The sequence below is a fragment of the Ostrinia furnacalis genome, unplaced genomic scaffold (assembly GCF_004193835.3).
Source record: "Ostrinia furnacalis isolate ACB-3 unplaced genomic scaffold, ASM419383v2 OfSCF6620, whole genome shotgun sequence".
Classification (NCBI taxonomy): domain Eukaryota; kingdom Metazoa; phylum Arthropoda; class Insecta; order Lepidoptera; family Crambidae; genus Ostrinia; species Ostrinia furnacalis.
The window spans coordinates 78,752-95,189 of record NW_021136859.1 but is presented as its reverse complement, the minus strand read 5'-3'; the positions used below and the strand labels follow the sequence as shown (position 1 = coordinate 95,189).

At 38.3% G+C, this 16,438-nt stretch overlaps 1 protein-coding gene and 1 long non-coding RNA gene across 2 annotated transcripts in view; one reads left to right on the top strand and one right to left on the bottom strand.

Annotated features, from left to right (window-relative positions):
* The window catches only part of shg (DE-cadherin), a 340,222-nt gene that overhangs the window by 284,539 nt on the left and 39,245 nt on the right, over positions 1-16,438 (bottom strand). The gene's annotated exons all lie outside the window — the stretch shown is intronic.
* LOC114362565 (uncharacterized) lies at positions 13,268-14,454 on the top strand. The gene is made up of 3 exons (XR_003656696.1): positions 13,268-13,680; positions 13,788-14,017; positions 14,200-14,454. It is a non-coding gene; the product is annotated as an uncharacterized LOC114362565 (long non-coding RNA).

Below are 16,438 nucleotides of genomic sequence, written 5' to 3'. Positions count from 1 at the left end.
TGATAAGTTTTTTTCAACCTAGTAGGACATATTTTCTGTTACCAAAAGAACATCGTTTTGCTTTTTCTCAGCTCAGCAAAATCGTCCCAAATGACGAAGCAGAAAAAGTGTACAACATTCTTGAAGAAATACCAAGAAACGGCAGTAAATTGCTACTCCACACTAAGGCTGGTGATAATGGTACTCAACTACTCAAGACTGAATCGACACAAGCCTGTGATTAGTCCAAATATTGATATTAAACTACTTGAATCGTACTTGAGTTTAAATTGAGAGGCTCTCCTATTCCTAAATGTCTATCAACAAGTCCGATATAAAACCAATCATACTGCAAGTAAAATATGTCACTCAGATTAAACGTCATATCAGCTCAAAATACGGGCATCAGTTAGAACAAACGTTTCCAGGAATTCCAGGAAATGAAAGAACTAAATTTCTATGACTCTAGTCCCGAGAAGGGCAGAATAAAATTCTCCGAACGTACGTTCGCCCGGGATATATCTTCAATTTCCGTTCTCAATGTAAACGGTACACTTACGAAATCATTGAGCTTTTGTAGAGCAATTTATATCTAATCCAGTTATTTGCTAGCTTTAGTAACTTCTTAAACTAAGATGTGGCCAAGATTGGGTACATGTTTACTTACAGCTTATGCTAAAAAAAGCAGCAGGAAGTTGAAGATAAATTTCGATGAATATTTTATGGGAAGATTTAGCACAGGACACGTATATCCTTCACGTAAGAGAGGGATAAAACTTCGCACGGGGAACTTAGGGATTATGATATGATTATATTTTTATGCTTTTGATATGATATAGATAAAGCTCATGATCCCATGGCGCATGGTAGAGAGACATTCTGTGACGACCGAGAGCCATGTGGGAGAATACGTGCTTAGTTTATAATTACTAATTAGGCATTGTCACGACGCTTTAAACAAATGAATTATGATCCAGTAGCATTCATTTGTTTTTCACGTCACACCCAGCCGTATATTTTTTCTTTTGTTTTTTTATGGCCAGGATCTGGGATATTGACCCAGTCATATTTTTAAAAAGAACATTTCTTTTTCGCAATCAACTATTATACCGGACTATGAAATGGGCAGAGCTTTCCCCCGATTCCTTGTTCCAATTCATTAATCGGTCTACTAGAGGTCAGTGATTGTTAACCATTTGTCAGCCGCCCAATTTATGGAGTAGCAACATTAATATTGCCAACGCCCCTAATACTTATCACATCAATTTGTACACGAATAGAGGGCGTATTTATGAAGCATTCGAATGCTAATCATATTCGCACATTTCGTATACGATTTTTTTAAATTATACGCACTGAGCGTAATGAATAAGTTTAAAAGTGTTTCATGAGTGCTTAAAAACCCATGCACTATTTAAATATCTAGTAGTAAGTAACCAAGTAAACCAAGCCAACATTTTAATAAAATATTATGCGTCTATTACATTGACCTAAAACGTAACTAAAGAAAACATAACTTTTTTAACAACGTGTCGTTTTACGGAGAGTTAATAAAAATGAAAATAAAAATTCGTTATTATCAAAGGTAAAAACTAAATCAGTTAAAATTTCAAAATCGGAGTAGGAAAATAAACTTCGCGCTATGATTTATTTTCGTGCACGACTAAGAAGCGAGCGGTTCATAAATACAGCTCCAGGAGCTGTCATCGCTGACCACTAATGGTATTGGGGGCATGCTCCTAATTAAGCCGTGCTTGTTAATTTATAGGTTGTTTTCAAACAGCTGTAATCAAAACAAATCGCTTCCCGCCAAGACACGCGAGGGAATACCAACAAATTGGATTGGAGACTCGAGACGGTGTTTTTGGACACGTTATCGATGCTATAAAATTCATTCGAATTATCTTTATGCGAGTTAGGACTCGTTCCCACGGCAATCGAATTTTGCAGGATCCCAAAACTGGACTGTCGTGTGGACACACATTGTGTGTGTTTGAAATTAAAATTAAAATTGGGAATGGATCGTTTCAAACGGGATGTTCGTGTGAACTTTTAGGCTGAGTTGCACCACCTCATTTTGACCGTATAACGATGATAACCGGTGTTTTTGTATGAAGTTTGACAGATTTTGGACGTTTGTCAAAGTTCAAGTAAGATTGTGCAACCCAGCCTTAGAAAAACACGTACACTCCTAAAGGAGGTCCAGCAAAAATCGACTGATCTTTATTCGAGTTATTCGATTATTTTATCGATTCGATCTCAACATTCATAGCGGACTGCAACACGGACATTGATTCTATCAACAAGCGCAGAATTATCTTTCTCAGACTGCACATCAATTTTCTAGACTAGACTTTAGTCTTTAGCCCGGTCTTTGAGCACGTAGAATTTTGTCCAATGACCCCAAGCTACCCATCCTTATCGCTCGCGCGTAATTATCGCTCTTAGTATTATGCTCGCAGACTAGACTATAGAAGGTGTAATTTATAATTATAAACTAATTTATGCTCAAGTGCCATCACGTATATCCTATTATGTTAGTTACACTTGGTCATTTAGCTCTCTCTGAAGTAATTATGTAATCCCAGTATAATATTACAAACGCGAAACTTTGTGAGGATTTATAGACGTTTATTACTGTTTTACGAGAGAAGTTTTTGATTTAATTAAACTTTACAGTAATATATTAGGCAAATGTTATGACAAGTGTGGACTAGAAGTCTTCGCTCGTTTCAGCCATGTGACGTCCACTGCTGGACAAAGGCCTCTCCCAAGGATTTCCATAACGACCAGTCTTGCTAGTCCTACTGTTATATACGCGTTAGAGGGAATAGCAATCAAACGACCGTTTAGCGAGTTAGCTGATTTATTACTGGCGATCGCCGCCGCACGTCGGAGTGAGTGAGTGAATGAACGATAACAATACAGCTCAATCCCTTCTTCTCTATTTTGAAACTCTGTTAACAATAAACAACTTATATTAAAATAATTTCTTATAGTCTATTTTCTTCGTCCTAGGCCTTAATACAGGGCCTGTTGATCGCCCTACTGTTCCATCTCCATCTCCCTCGCCATCCTCTAAGTCTTGGCTCTCGACAGGAGGATCAGTAGGTCGATCAATCGCATCCTCCCCTCGATTAACAATTTCTAAAAGACCATCATTAGCTTCTGCCCAAATGTCATCGCCATCGCCCGGCTCACTCGTGACTTCTACGTCATTAATTTCGCGTAGTGATTTGTCAATTGAACTTTCAGTGTCTGTTAACAAAGGTGGTAGCGGTCGCTCCTGCTGCGGCAATGGTGATGACAACCCTGCAGTCGCTATTTCTGTATTACATTCACTATTATTTTGTACATTGTTGGAATTACCTTTGTTTACTTTAATAATTTGATCTAAATGTCTTTTACATGTAGTATTGTAATTTTTAAAATATACTTCAAACAATCTTTGTCCAATAATTTTTTTTATAATAGCCGGTGACCATACTGATTTTCGGGCAACAAACCATTTAGCCATAACAGTCTCATTTAATTCAAAACATCTGCTTTTATTTAATTGTTCATCAGCAGTGCATGTACTGATCATATCATGAATTTCTTTGTTAGGTAGTATTAAGTCTAGGCGACCGCGCAGATCACGGCCCATCATCAACTTGGCCGGTGTAGCCCCCGTGGAGCAGTGAATAGTGTTTCGATAGTCAAACAGAAAACCCGCCAATTTTTCTTGAACTTTAGAATTTGGTAAATTGTTTTCAGACAAAATGCATTTTATCATTTTTTTACAAGTCTTGACCGAGTTTTCTGCTTGGCCGTTACTAGCAGGATGGTACACCGGGGAAGTTAAATATTTAATACCGTTACTTTTGCAAAACATTTCAAATTCTAAGGAACAAATTTTTATATCATTATCTGACACAATGACTTTAGGTATACCGAATCTTGAAAAAATATATTTTAGCTTAGAAATAAGCATACCAGTCGAGGTACCGCAATTCATTTGAATGCATTCTAACCATTTGCTAAAAGAATCTATGATTATTAAGTAAACGCATTGTTTTATACTCATGTAATCAATATGAATGCGGTGCCAAGGCCCGGGCGCGCGCGGCCAGGGCGCGGGCGGCGCGCGCGGCGGCGCAGCGCGCAGTCCCGCGCACACGCCGCACGCCCCCACCCACGACTCGATATCGCCGTCGATTCCCGGCCACCACATTCTGCTTCGCGCATTACTTTTACTTTTAACTATGCCAAAATGTGACGAGTGTAACTCTTCTAGCATCCGACTGCGAAACTTACTCGGTATTACGATCCTATGACCTCTAAATAAACATCCATCATTTAATTCTAGATCAGCTTTGCAATTAAAATATGGTGATACGTCATTGCATTTAATTCGTCTCGGCCAGCCACTATTCATATACTTAACGACGGTTTGTAAGGTGCTATCGCTCGCGGTGGCCCGCTGTATCTCGTCAAATGAAACCGGTTTTGCGCCCGCGACTACGTCTAGAAAGAGAAAACATTGGGCGTCCTCTTCCTTGTTTACGTTGTTATCAATAGATAACGGCAGCGGGGCTCGTGAAAAGAAATCTGCAACTAAATTATTTTTACTGCTCACGTATTGTACATTATAGTTGTATGCGGATAGTATAATGGCATAACGTTGTAAACGGGAGGCAGCCGTAACTGAAATACCATTTTTCTTACCGAATATAGAAAGGAGGGGGCGGTGATCCGTTTTCAATATAAACGGTTCTCTGCGGCCATATAAATATTGGTGGAAATGCTTAACTCCAAATACACTCGCGAGCAAAAGTATGGAATCACTTACATGAAGTTGTTTCCACGCGATCTTGTGTACTAACGAATTTGTTAGTAACAAAAAAAGTATCACCATTTTCAAGATTAAACTTTTGACTTTAAATTGATACCAAATTCATTTCGCGGCCCTCGGCGTCGACGTGCGCCAGCACCGCGCCGAGCCCGGCCGGGCCCGCGTCCACGCTCAGCACGAGCGGCGCGGCCGGGTCGAAGCCCGCCAGCACCCGCTCCGACGCCAGCTCGCGCTTCACCGCGTCCAGCGCGGCCTGCTCGGCCTCTGTCCAGCGCCACGGCGCGCCCTCCCGTAGTAACTTATGTAACGGGTGCATTAATGCCGATGCATTCGGAATAAAGTTACGGTAATAATTAACTACGCCTAGAAAACGTTTAACTTCAGTCACGTTGGTGGGGATGGGTGCGTCTAATATCGCTGCAACTTTATTCGGGCATGTTTTTAAACCGTTTTTGTCGATAACATACCCTAGGTACGTAACACTCGGTTGGAAAAAAGAACATTTATCCCTCTGTAACTTAAGCCCGGCGTCCTGCAATCTTCTCAGTACTTCCGTTAGCCTGGCCAAGTGAATTTCAGGAGTAGGACCCGTACAACATATGTCATCAAGCCAACAACTTACGCCTTCTATTCCTGACAGCAATGTCTCCATCGTTCGCTGAAAAATTGCCGGAGCATTTGCGAGTCCGTACACTAGGCGCGTATATTTGAATAGGCCCTTGGGCGTATTAATTGTAGTTAAGTGTTGTGATGACTCTTTTATCCTAAATTGATTGTACGCGTTACTTAAATCTAACTTAGAGTAAAATTCACCGCCACTAATTTTTGCAAAAACCTCTTCGATGCGGGGTAAGGGGTATTTATCTATTTTTAAAACCTTATTTAGTGTGCAAGAAAAATCTCCGGCAATTTTTATTTTACCATTTTCTTTAAGCACAGGCACTATAGGTGTAGCGTATTCAGAAAAAGTTACAGGCACTAATATTCCCAATTTTACTAATCTATCCAACTCTGTATAAACTTTTTCCTTAAGGGCGAATGGAATTGAGCGTGGCTTAAAAAACTTCGGCTGTGCATCATCCTTTAAATGTAATTCAATTTCAAATTTATTAAAGCAACCTAACTCATCCTTCCAAACGTCAGGAAATGCATTCAGTAATTGCTGTACCTCACGTTGTTGTTGACAAATAATACTATTGTTATAAGTTGTAAAACAAATATTAAATTTAGACATAAAGTCACGACCCAATAGTCCAGGGCCCCCGTTTTTAATAACATAAAACTTAATATGATTACATTGATTTAAATATGAGACTTTGCCAATAAAATAGCCTAATGGTGTGATTTTATGTCCATTGTAAAAACACATTTTTAAATCTGATGGTTTTAAATTAAATCTTGTAAACATTTTTAAATATAATTCTTCTGATATAACACTAGAACCTGAACCTGAGTCCAATTCCATAGTGAGATTGATGTTTTCAACTAATATGTCTAGTTTGATAGGATCATAGGCTACGTACCTCGCATTAAACAATTTACATTCTTTACAATTATGTTCATCCGCATCCGGTTCCACGCTCATATTGTTTAACCGATTCACTCCATCCCGCTGCACTTTACACACTTTCTTTAAATGCCCTTTTTCACCACACACTTGACACCTGTAGTTTTTATAACGACACTTTGACGCATCGTGGTTCTTCAGCCCACACACCGTGCACCTCGTATCGCTGTCGCTCGCAGCCGCTCCACGTCGTCCTTGGCAGCCCCGACGCTCGCTCACGCGGTACACAGGCTCCTCCTTGATGCTCGGCTCCACTCCGACGCTGCTGCGCGCGCGCTTCGCACACTCGGCTTGCTGGGCTATCTCCAGCGCCCTGGCTAGCGTTAGCGAAGCTGAGTCTTGCTCGAACAGGCGATCTCGAACCATACCCGCACCCAGGCCCAATACGAAGCGATCCCGCAATAAGGTATCCAGCGCCGATCCAAACTCGCAGTATACGGCTAGCCCTCTGAGACGTGCCGCCCAGTCCTCGATACTCTCATTTTCGAATCTCGATGCTTCGTAAAAATTTGCCCTATCGGCAAAAGTTGACCTCTTTGGTGTGAAATGATCATCCAACGCTTTCGTTAGATCTTGATAAGATAATTTTTCAAGCTCTTTCGGATGTACTAGATCCCGCGCTAAATGGTATGACTCGTCAGAAAGATGTGTCAGCAATACCGCACTCTTATTTTCCTCCACTATTTTATTTAGCTTGATAAACTGAGACAGCCGACTATAAAATATTGACCACTCGTGAATTTTGTGGTCAAAAACGCTAATATTTCCAATTAAGCTCGACATGTTCACTTTATTTTGCACTTGAGGGTACCCGTCGCCAGATGTTATATACGCGTTAGAGGGAATAGCAATCAAACGACCGTTTAGCGAGTTAGCTGATTTATTACTGGCGATCGCCGCCGCACGTCGGAGTGAGTGAGTGAATGAACGATAACAATACAGCTCACCTACCTACTTACTTCCCGCGACCTTCACAAGATCATCGGTCCACCTAACGAGGGGCTCCCCACATTACGTCTACGGCCCGTGGTCGCTCCTCGAGAACTTTACTGCCCCAGCGGCTCTATGAGCTATGTGCCTTGTCCACCATAGACTCCGCACACTAGAAGTGATACCATGATAAATTCAGTATGTCCAATCAGATCTCATCATCGTTGTAACGCTGGACGAAATAGCTTTTCACCAACATAAAGGAATTTTCGATTCACTGGGTTTTTCAGGTCCGTGACTGCTACTCAGGAACCTTTCGTTTGTCAGTTCTGTTAAGTTAAGGCCTGGACCTTCTAAAAATGAACTGACTCAGGGACTTTGGACTTTTTTTCCCAATAAACACTTAACTGTAGGTCTACTAGTTCTGACAAAGAAGATGTATTTGAAACCAAACGTAGGTAGGTAGTTAATTTTCACGCAACATTTCTCCAATATCTTAATATGTTTACAAGCAGTTTACGTTGCCCTTTTCAGCTATGAATATGAACGCACGAATCATCAATTTGTCATGTTGCTATCGGGAACTTCAAGGTACATTAGTCTTAACGACTGTTTTATCTCACGCAGGAGCCACTAATGCATATAAACTACATCTAAATAGTTCGCGTTTCAACCAACTCCTATCGCACCTTCGGAATAAAGGCCCTATCCCACGGCAATCTTGCATTACTGGATCCAAAACTGGACCACTGCAGACCCACGATACCCCTGGTGGTATCGTGGGTCTGCAGTGAACTGGACTTGTATTTTCAATGGCAGTATCCCGTTTTTGTATGTACGCTTTTTGCGGTACGGGTGTTTGTAGAAACTTAACATCAACAAAGCTTATCGGATTTTGAGCGGATTAAATTTGAAAACAACTAATTTCCATACAAATATTACGTTATAAAATAAACCTATTTTACGACCGCGGGCACATTAAATTAACACAAAACTTCGATATAGCAAAATTTATTTGAAAACTTATAGTTAGTAGCGAACGACATAGGTAGGAGGACAAGTTGAAAATACATTAGAGGTATTCTTAATTTTATTGGTAGGTTGACAATACTTTTTCTAGGCAGTGATACGATTTTTTTACACTTAAAATTGTCCTTCTTATAGTAAATATTACTAGCTGATAAATTAATAGCCAACTTGCTAGCATAAAGCTTACCCCAAAACTAATCTGGTGCAAAATTTTCAGCTAATCTGCGGCCACGGTTGGTAAAAGCATAACCGGTTCCAGCCAGTAATAACTGGCTCTACCCAGTAATAGGATGTCGATATCATGGCCACAAGCGATTAAGTTACCGCCTCTAGCGAGTGGTCGATAATTTTAGAGCGTCTTGCTGAGATATTGTAATAACGCCTCAGCCCTGCACGATATTTCAAAAACGGACAACTTAGATATCCCATATTCCTTCCTGCAATAGTGGAAGGGAATCCAGTAGGATGACTTTATCCGTTCATTCACATGTTTAATAGAGACCTTACATAGTATGATGTATCGTTATAATACTTTTTACATGGAGTCCGAAGGATTATCCTACAGAGGGCGTAAGGGACAGGGTAGCAAAAACTTGAGTGAGGTCAGACCACACTTCCGAGTTGAATTTCCTCTCGGAAAATTATACTTCAACCACATTTTTGACATACTTTTTTGTACACATAAGTGTATGTGTGAAAAAGTACGTCTTATGAGAACAGCATTGTATTAAGATTAATCCTCCTTTGGCACGCCACTAGTTGAACAAGGAAGCATTTTTTCGCGGAAGAAATACGTTACGTATCTCTTGCCGCAGTGAATACTGCAGCACACAAAATGTGAGGTCCTTGAGTCATATCCTAGGGATAGGACCGCCCTTCTTGTGGAGAGACTAGCCCTACGGAGCAGTGGATATGTAAATGTCATGCATTTCCTGAACCACGCACGGACAAACTTGACCTTCACTGGTTGGGTTTTTATTAGCGGTCAAGCTGTAGATCCTGGCTACACAGGAGTTGCAGCGATGGGAACGAGAGGTGAGAATAGTCCCGTGAACCACGCACGTTTCCTCAGGTTATTGACACGATGTCGGAGGGTTACTGTTCACATAAACTCCATCATCCCTGATGGAAGCAAGCTTGCTGTATCTCACTCATTCATTCTGTGTTCAGTCTTCTCGAAACTTTAAACAAGATTTTGTTGCTAACAACTCAACTGTAGAGGGTTTTTACGTTGTTAAAAGTTGTCACACTGAACTACTTGATATGACTCGAGTCAGAACTCGCATTTACAATGAAAATGAAAGAAGTGTTTGTGGCGTTTTTTTCTTTGGAAAATTTCTAGAATTCTCCAGCTCGGAACTTTAAGCATTCGAACTATTAACTCGCCATCGTTAGCCCACTTCATAACTCTTAAACTAGTTATTTTCCCTATCAATGTCAGACTAACTACCACAAGTTCTTCCAATATTGAATTTATTTATACGTGTTGAAACAGTTTACCTACATCATCATTACAGCGAATTCTAAGCAATTCCTATGAAAACTCAAGGCAATGGAAGAACCCGATTTTCCTCAGATCATATAACTTACAGGATATGACCTCGAGCGATACAAGTGGTAAATTAGTTAACGTAGATCTGGGGCGCAATCTAGACCGAACCACTTTGTCTGACGCTTAGCGTAGAGCCTAGGTACTGGTACACAAAGCAGTAAGGTTACAGTAAAGTAATATACCTTGTGATTGGTCTTGACGTTTGCTTTGTTGGTGTAGACACAACCTACAAGAGCCTATGAGCCTAAGTTTATCCCTGTATCTCACAATAAGCTGATAAACGATGTTAATAATTTTATTACTGTTACCTGCATGCTGCTGCTGCTGCATATTATCAAGATTATCCCCTGTATCTCGTCGTTTGGTTAAGAATTTATAAAGGTTTACATTACTCCATCTCTTTTTGGATACTCTTTGAACGTGTGAATTCTCTGATCATGTCACATATTTTCATTATTCGCTAAAAGCTCTTGTATAGTGTTCGAGTGGCATCTGCCTTGATAGGCAATGGAATGAGTAAGGCTGAGACCTGTGGCTTTTTAGTAGCGCCTAAAATAATAAAGCGGTTGAAGTCTACTGTACTACTTTCATGACATAGAATAAGTGTTATGTTTTAGTCGTTTTCAAAGGCCAGTTCGAGGAGTGACATGTTTTAAAAATACTTTTTATTCGTTCTGTAGTGGATTAGACTTACTCACACCAACGCATCTGCACTGTGACACCGTCTAGGTAATGTAGATATTCCTTAACGCTCCAGCGAACGAGATACCTCTTCACACGCTTAACATAATAAATCCTTGTACGAATATACATACAAGTGGGTTCAATTAAATTAAGCTTAGATACCAGGGTTTTACCATACCATGTTTTATTGGAGAGACGATAATGAACGAAGTAGGTTAAATACACAGAAACTAACGTAGTTTCTTTACTTGAGTTCAAGCCTTTCGATTAATTTTAAAATTGAAAATTTTTATAATTGTATAAGTATTGACCTTACAGACCAAAATTCTAGAGCGAAAGGGTTTCGGTCAGACTAATTTAGAAAACGATTTTCTTCGAAATTTTGAATCATTTATATCTGTACTATAATATATTTTCTAGCTATCAGGTCGGGTTGATTTAAACCTGAAATATCCGAAGAACTAGCAACACAAAGCTCAACGTGGTGGGGACGATAGATACTCGTAGCACATTAAGCTAAATATTGGCATCTTATGACATTATAATAGGTGGTATTCTGCAACGAAAATGACATCTGAAGTACTGTTGAACATATGGTGTCCCATCTAGGAATCGAACCAGAAACCCTAGAGTTAAACTTCCTAACGAATGGACCATGGAGGCGCCCATTCATTAAATTCACCGCTTTAATTCTGGTGTTGATTTAAAATCCATGTCGTTCCCACCTCGTTTTAACGAACGCTTTTTCACGTGCTATATCAGGTCAGTGGGTTCCGCTCAGTGTCCCCACCTTAGGGTATTTTACCCTAAATTTAGGGTATTTTTACGCATTAAGAATGGAAAATTATTTAGGGTATTTTTCAGGGTAAAAAAAAATAAAACCGACTCCAAAAAACCTACATTAAAAAGTAGAAAAATAATTACTAATAACCTACTTATTTATTAGGACGAATTAATATTTATGTAGGTATACCATGATTGATACTTCTGGAGTCGGTGCCAAGATTATGAAACATGTAAAGTTTGACTGCACCGACTCCAAAAGTATCAATCATGGTATACCTACATAAATATTAATTCGTCCTAATAAATAAGTAGGTTATTAGTAATTATTTTTCTACTTTTTAATGTAGGTTTTTTGGAGTCGGTTTTATTTTTTTTAAAAAAAAAAAAAAAAAAAAAAAAACATACGGGTCGAATTGAGAACCTCCTCCTTTTTTTGAAGTCGGTTGAAAATAAATGTCAAACATTTTCAATGAAAGGTACGATTTTAACCAGAAAAAAATACTGCAGATTACATTTCTATGACTACTGTGAGTAGTATGGATGAATTCCAAGAATGTTTGGAAACCGTGTAGTAGTTAAGATTTATAATAAGTTGTAATGAAGTCAATTGATATTTTATTTAAAAAAAAATAGGGTAAAAATTTATAAAACAGCCTAATTTAGGGTAAAATCAACTAAAATAGTAAGACACGGGTCTTAACACGCGACGTTTATTTAATGAGTAACATCATGTACTCACGGCTTGACGTTTCGGCTGCGATGTTGCAGCCGTGGTCACAAGAAGACTGGCCGCTCGGGCAAAATCGTCAGGGTTAAAATAAAATTCAGAGGTGGCAACACTGCGGCTCTTAACCTACAAGGCTCCAAACCGCACCCTGGCTGAACCATTATGTAGCCAAACTTCCAATTAGTCTATCAAACATTGTTCAGATCGAATTACGCGGTGCAGCATTTAATATGAGGAAGTTGGCGGAACTGCTATCTATATCAATTTGGTAATTATTGGAAATTTGGAACTTGGCAACGTCATTAGTGAGATTTGGAATGGAAAGATACTATTATTATAATTATTCATCATCATCAATACTGTTCATGTTTTTGTTTGACGGAGTGTTGGGACCCTTAACCCTTTTATTTTAATGTTTGTTAAATTTTTTTAATTTCATTTTAATAAATATGTGTTATTAAAAATGTGTAACTTTATTTAATTATGTGTGAACTGTCTACGTTTTAATATCAACGAAATATGAAACGTTGAGAAAATTTCATATTAAAAGTTCGTTCGCGAAATAAAATACCTAACTCATAAAATTATGCTTGCCTTATATCTTTGATGGCCCGTATTTTTAAAAGCCTTGTACCTACCTGGTGTGGTTCTAATCATCAAGAAGTTGAAAAAGGACAATGTTCATTTCTGGCCTAACGTGGACAAGCTGCTAATGAAAATATGAATTTGCCAAAAATTTTTAATTAATTTTTAAAGTATTCACTTCGTGTAACTTTGTATCAATTTGCCTTTATAAAAATCCAATTTAAATAGTACTTTAAGTGTTAATTACAACTTCCTGTCTTTAACACTCAATTCAGTGTTGCCAAAATGAATCTTATCGGTAAGAATCGATTCGTATCGATTGTTTTTCGACTATGACAATTAGTATTTTTTTAAATACGTATTCATTAAAATGACATTTATAAAACCTTTTTAATATTCCAATAACACTACCAAAAATATTAAAATAACTAAATGAAACCTTATTTCACACACACCTTATTTCGAGTCATCAAAAAATACAATCGATTTTTATATCGATAATTTTTATTGATCACCACATTATTAGCATGGCAACACTGAAAATATTGTCACAGCTGTTATCTGTCATTCGCTTTGTTTTGTATTTTTCATCGTGAGTGTTGTTTAGTTCTCAAAACCAAGTCTTTGCCAAAATAAAAGCAGAAGAGTGTTGTAATAAGTTTCCCTTTTGACGACTTTATTTTTTTGACCATGGTCCTCGATGCTTCCCTTCCCGATGACCCTGGCATACTCTCGAACTACGAATCTCACTCAACCAATGACCAATGGCTCACTTTCGGACATCGAACCTTGCCTAAACGCCAACCACGGCTTACGTATGGACTCCGACCCGAGCCCCAATGTTAACCCCAGCCCGATTTTGGATAATGCAACCAGCAATTCCTCTATCTCATGAGGAACCTATGTTATGTATCAATTGTATAGCTGACATGATGCAGAGGAGGCGACATAGCCTAGAGCTTATTAAGTTCAGTTGGTTATAATGTCAGTGGATGACTCCTCAGCTGGTAAGTTATTGAATGAGTGTGTGGACTTGTTGAATACCTTTTACAATGTATTTGATCAACTACCTTTACCGTAGATTACCATAATCCTAATAAAACTTTTTTTTTAGATTGATAACAGCAGTGTATGTTGTCACTCATGTTGGACCTTGGCCACGGTGTGGCTCTGCACCAATCAAGGACAAATTATATTTCAAATGAAGAAGCAACCACTAGCACTGGTCACAGTTAACGTGGATTATCTTTGTTACAAATACGTTCCATAGACTGCATATTAACACGGAAAGAGAATCACATATTCGAAAATAATGTAATAATGGAACAGATTTCACCTCGTCAAGTAAGTTTTTTAATAATTATTTTCATTATATTTTATTAGAGACATTGGCTTGATATATTTGAACAAAGTGTATATTTTTTTCTATACAAATACTTCTAACTGATAGATAAAAATTGACATCACATCTCAATATCTTAAAGAATGAATTTTGAATGATAACATAATTAATTTCTTTGTTTCAGCTGCGGGGATCTTACCAAATATGTTATCCCTGATGGCAGTGAGCTGATCGAGCTGCTACACATGCTGTGGAGCCCCAACAAACACATGATGGGACGAGGATTCATTTGCCCTTATATTGACCGAATAACAGTAGGTTGCTGTGCTCATGTTATGACAATTTAGTGGTTTTTGAGCTGGGCAAGGTATCAGGAACATGTATTTCCACCTGCCTAGTTCCTAGACAATATTTTATTGACCCATGAGTCAGATTAAAATAATTATAATAAAAAAATGGTGTTTTATTTTGCTTCTAACCTTTCTAGTCTTAAGCCAAAAAAAAATTTTTTAAGGACTTGGATACAAAATGATATTTATATTCTGTTTCTTACTGGTATAGACTATTTAATAAATAACAAATTACATGCTGTAATGTCTGTCCACCTCAGGCCAAAGGTCCCATACTAAGTGGGCATAACCCCTTAACCGATAACATTTCTCCACAAAATTACAGCTCTCTAGTGCCAATAGTTTCCAAGCAAAACCTCGGACGGACAGACAGACACGACGAAACTTAAAGGATTCCTTGTCAGGACTACGGAACCCTAAAAATGCATAGTGATGTCAAACGTCACTGTCAGTAGTGTCAGTCAACTGACAGCTGTGAATACGAGGCGCCATCTACAAATACCCATATATCCATCTGCGTTGGTATTCCCTCCCGTTGCTTATTAGCCGGTAAATTGCGGGTGTAAAAGTGATATTAATTTTCGCGGGCCTGCCCGCTTCGGTATATTTAATTTGGCTAATTGACACGGGAAACATTGCTGTTGCCACGCTGTTACATCCCTGTGCAGGGTTGCCAGTGGATAAAAAATAAAGTCTGAGCTTTGAAATTAATAAACAATCAATTGAGGAGACACCAAGTGACGTCATATGATCTTAATTTCTATGAAGGAATTATTTTCTTTGACAGCTTATAATAGGTATGAAATGTCAGTTAATAGGAGGTATATTAGTTGATATTGATAACAACTTATTGTGTTCAATTGTCAATGTACGTCACAAGCTCAAATGTAGATTCAATCTCAAGTCTATTTCAAACTTTTTTAGAATAATACCAATGTTGAATCACAGAAGAGTTTAATACAGTTAAAACTGCTAAAAGCAAACGAACAATACCTACCTACCTACCTATTTAAACAAAATACAGCTAAATTAACGCAAAATCTCAAAATGGAAAAGGGGACGAGGTTAGCTTCCTTTGCCCGAGACAATAATAACTTAAAACCTATTTAATAAGACCTCGTAAGGGCATTGGCCCTACAAAGGTCGACCATTGGATCGATCTTAATATTGTTTCCACAAGTCAAATTGTTGAGGACTATTAATACATATTAAAACAAAGTCCGCCGCGGCTGTCTGTCTGTTCGCAATAAACCAAATATTTAACGGATTTTCGTGCGGTTCTCACCGATAGATAAATTAATTCATGTCATGAGGAAGGTTATGATTAGGTTAATAATTTTTCAATGTAATAACATAATTTTTGTCCCAGTTTTTAAAAAGGTCCTCAATAAAGTATTTCTGTCATCATCATCATTTCAGGCATAGGACGTCCACTGCTGAACATAGGCCTCCCCTAATGATTTCCAGATTAGCCGTTTGGTAGCAGCCTGTATCTAGTGCCTTCCTGATACTTTTATATGGTCGTCCGTCCACCTTTTGTGTGGACTTCCTACGCTGCGCTTGCCACTTCGTCTTTATTTATTTAAGCTTTAAAAACCTTGGGCTAAGCAAAAAAAAATATATGAGACGCACCAATATTTTAAAGGACAAAGCCGCGAACAAAAGCTAGTTAAAATTAGACTATAGGCCGAATTGCCAGCCAGAGATATGGCAGCCCAACCGAAAGACAATAGGATTATTGTCAGAAGGACGACCGACTGTGACGAAATTGAAATTGAATGCTGGAAATTCATGAACCTATTTTATAATTCCCGGAGGTATAGTCTGTTATCAGGGATATCGGTTGGCTATGATAATGTAATATTTATTTGATTAAGTTAAAGGCAAATAAGTAAACTAAGTATTGTAAAATTAAAGATGAAATAAACTTTTTTTCTTTCTTAGTCGTTCATTGTGTGTCTATTTTATTGTAAATCTTATAAAGAAAAACTTGATGATGAGAAAATTTGAGATTTTTCAAGTGTAGCCAATATTTAGATAATTTATATAAATTATTCAGATGGCTAATATTAA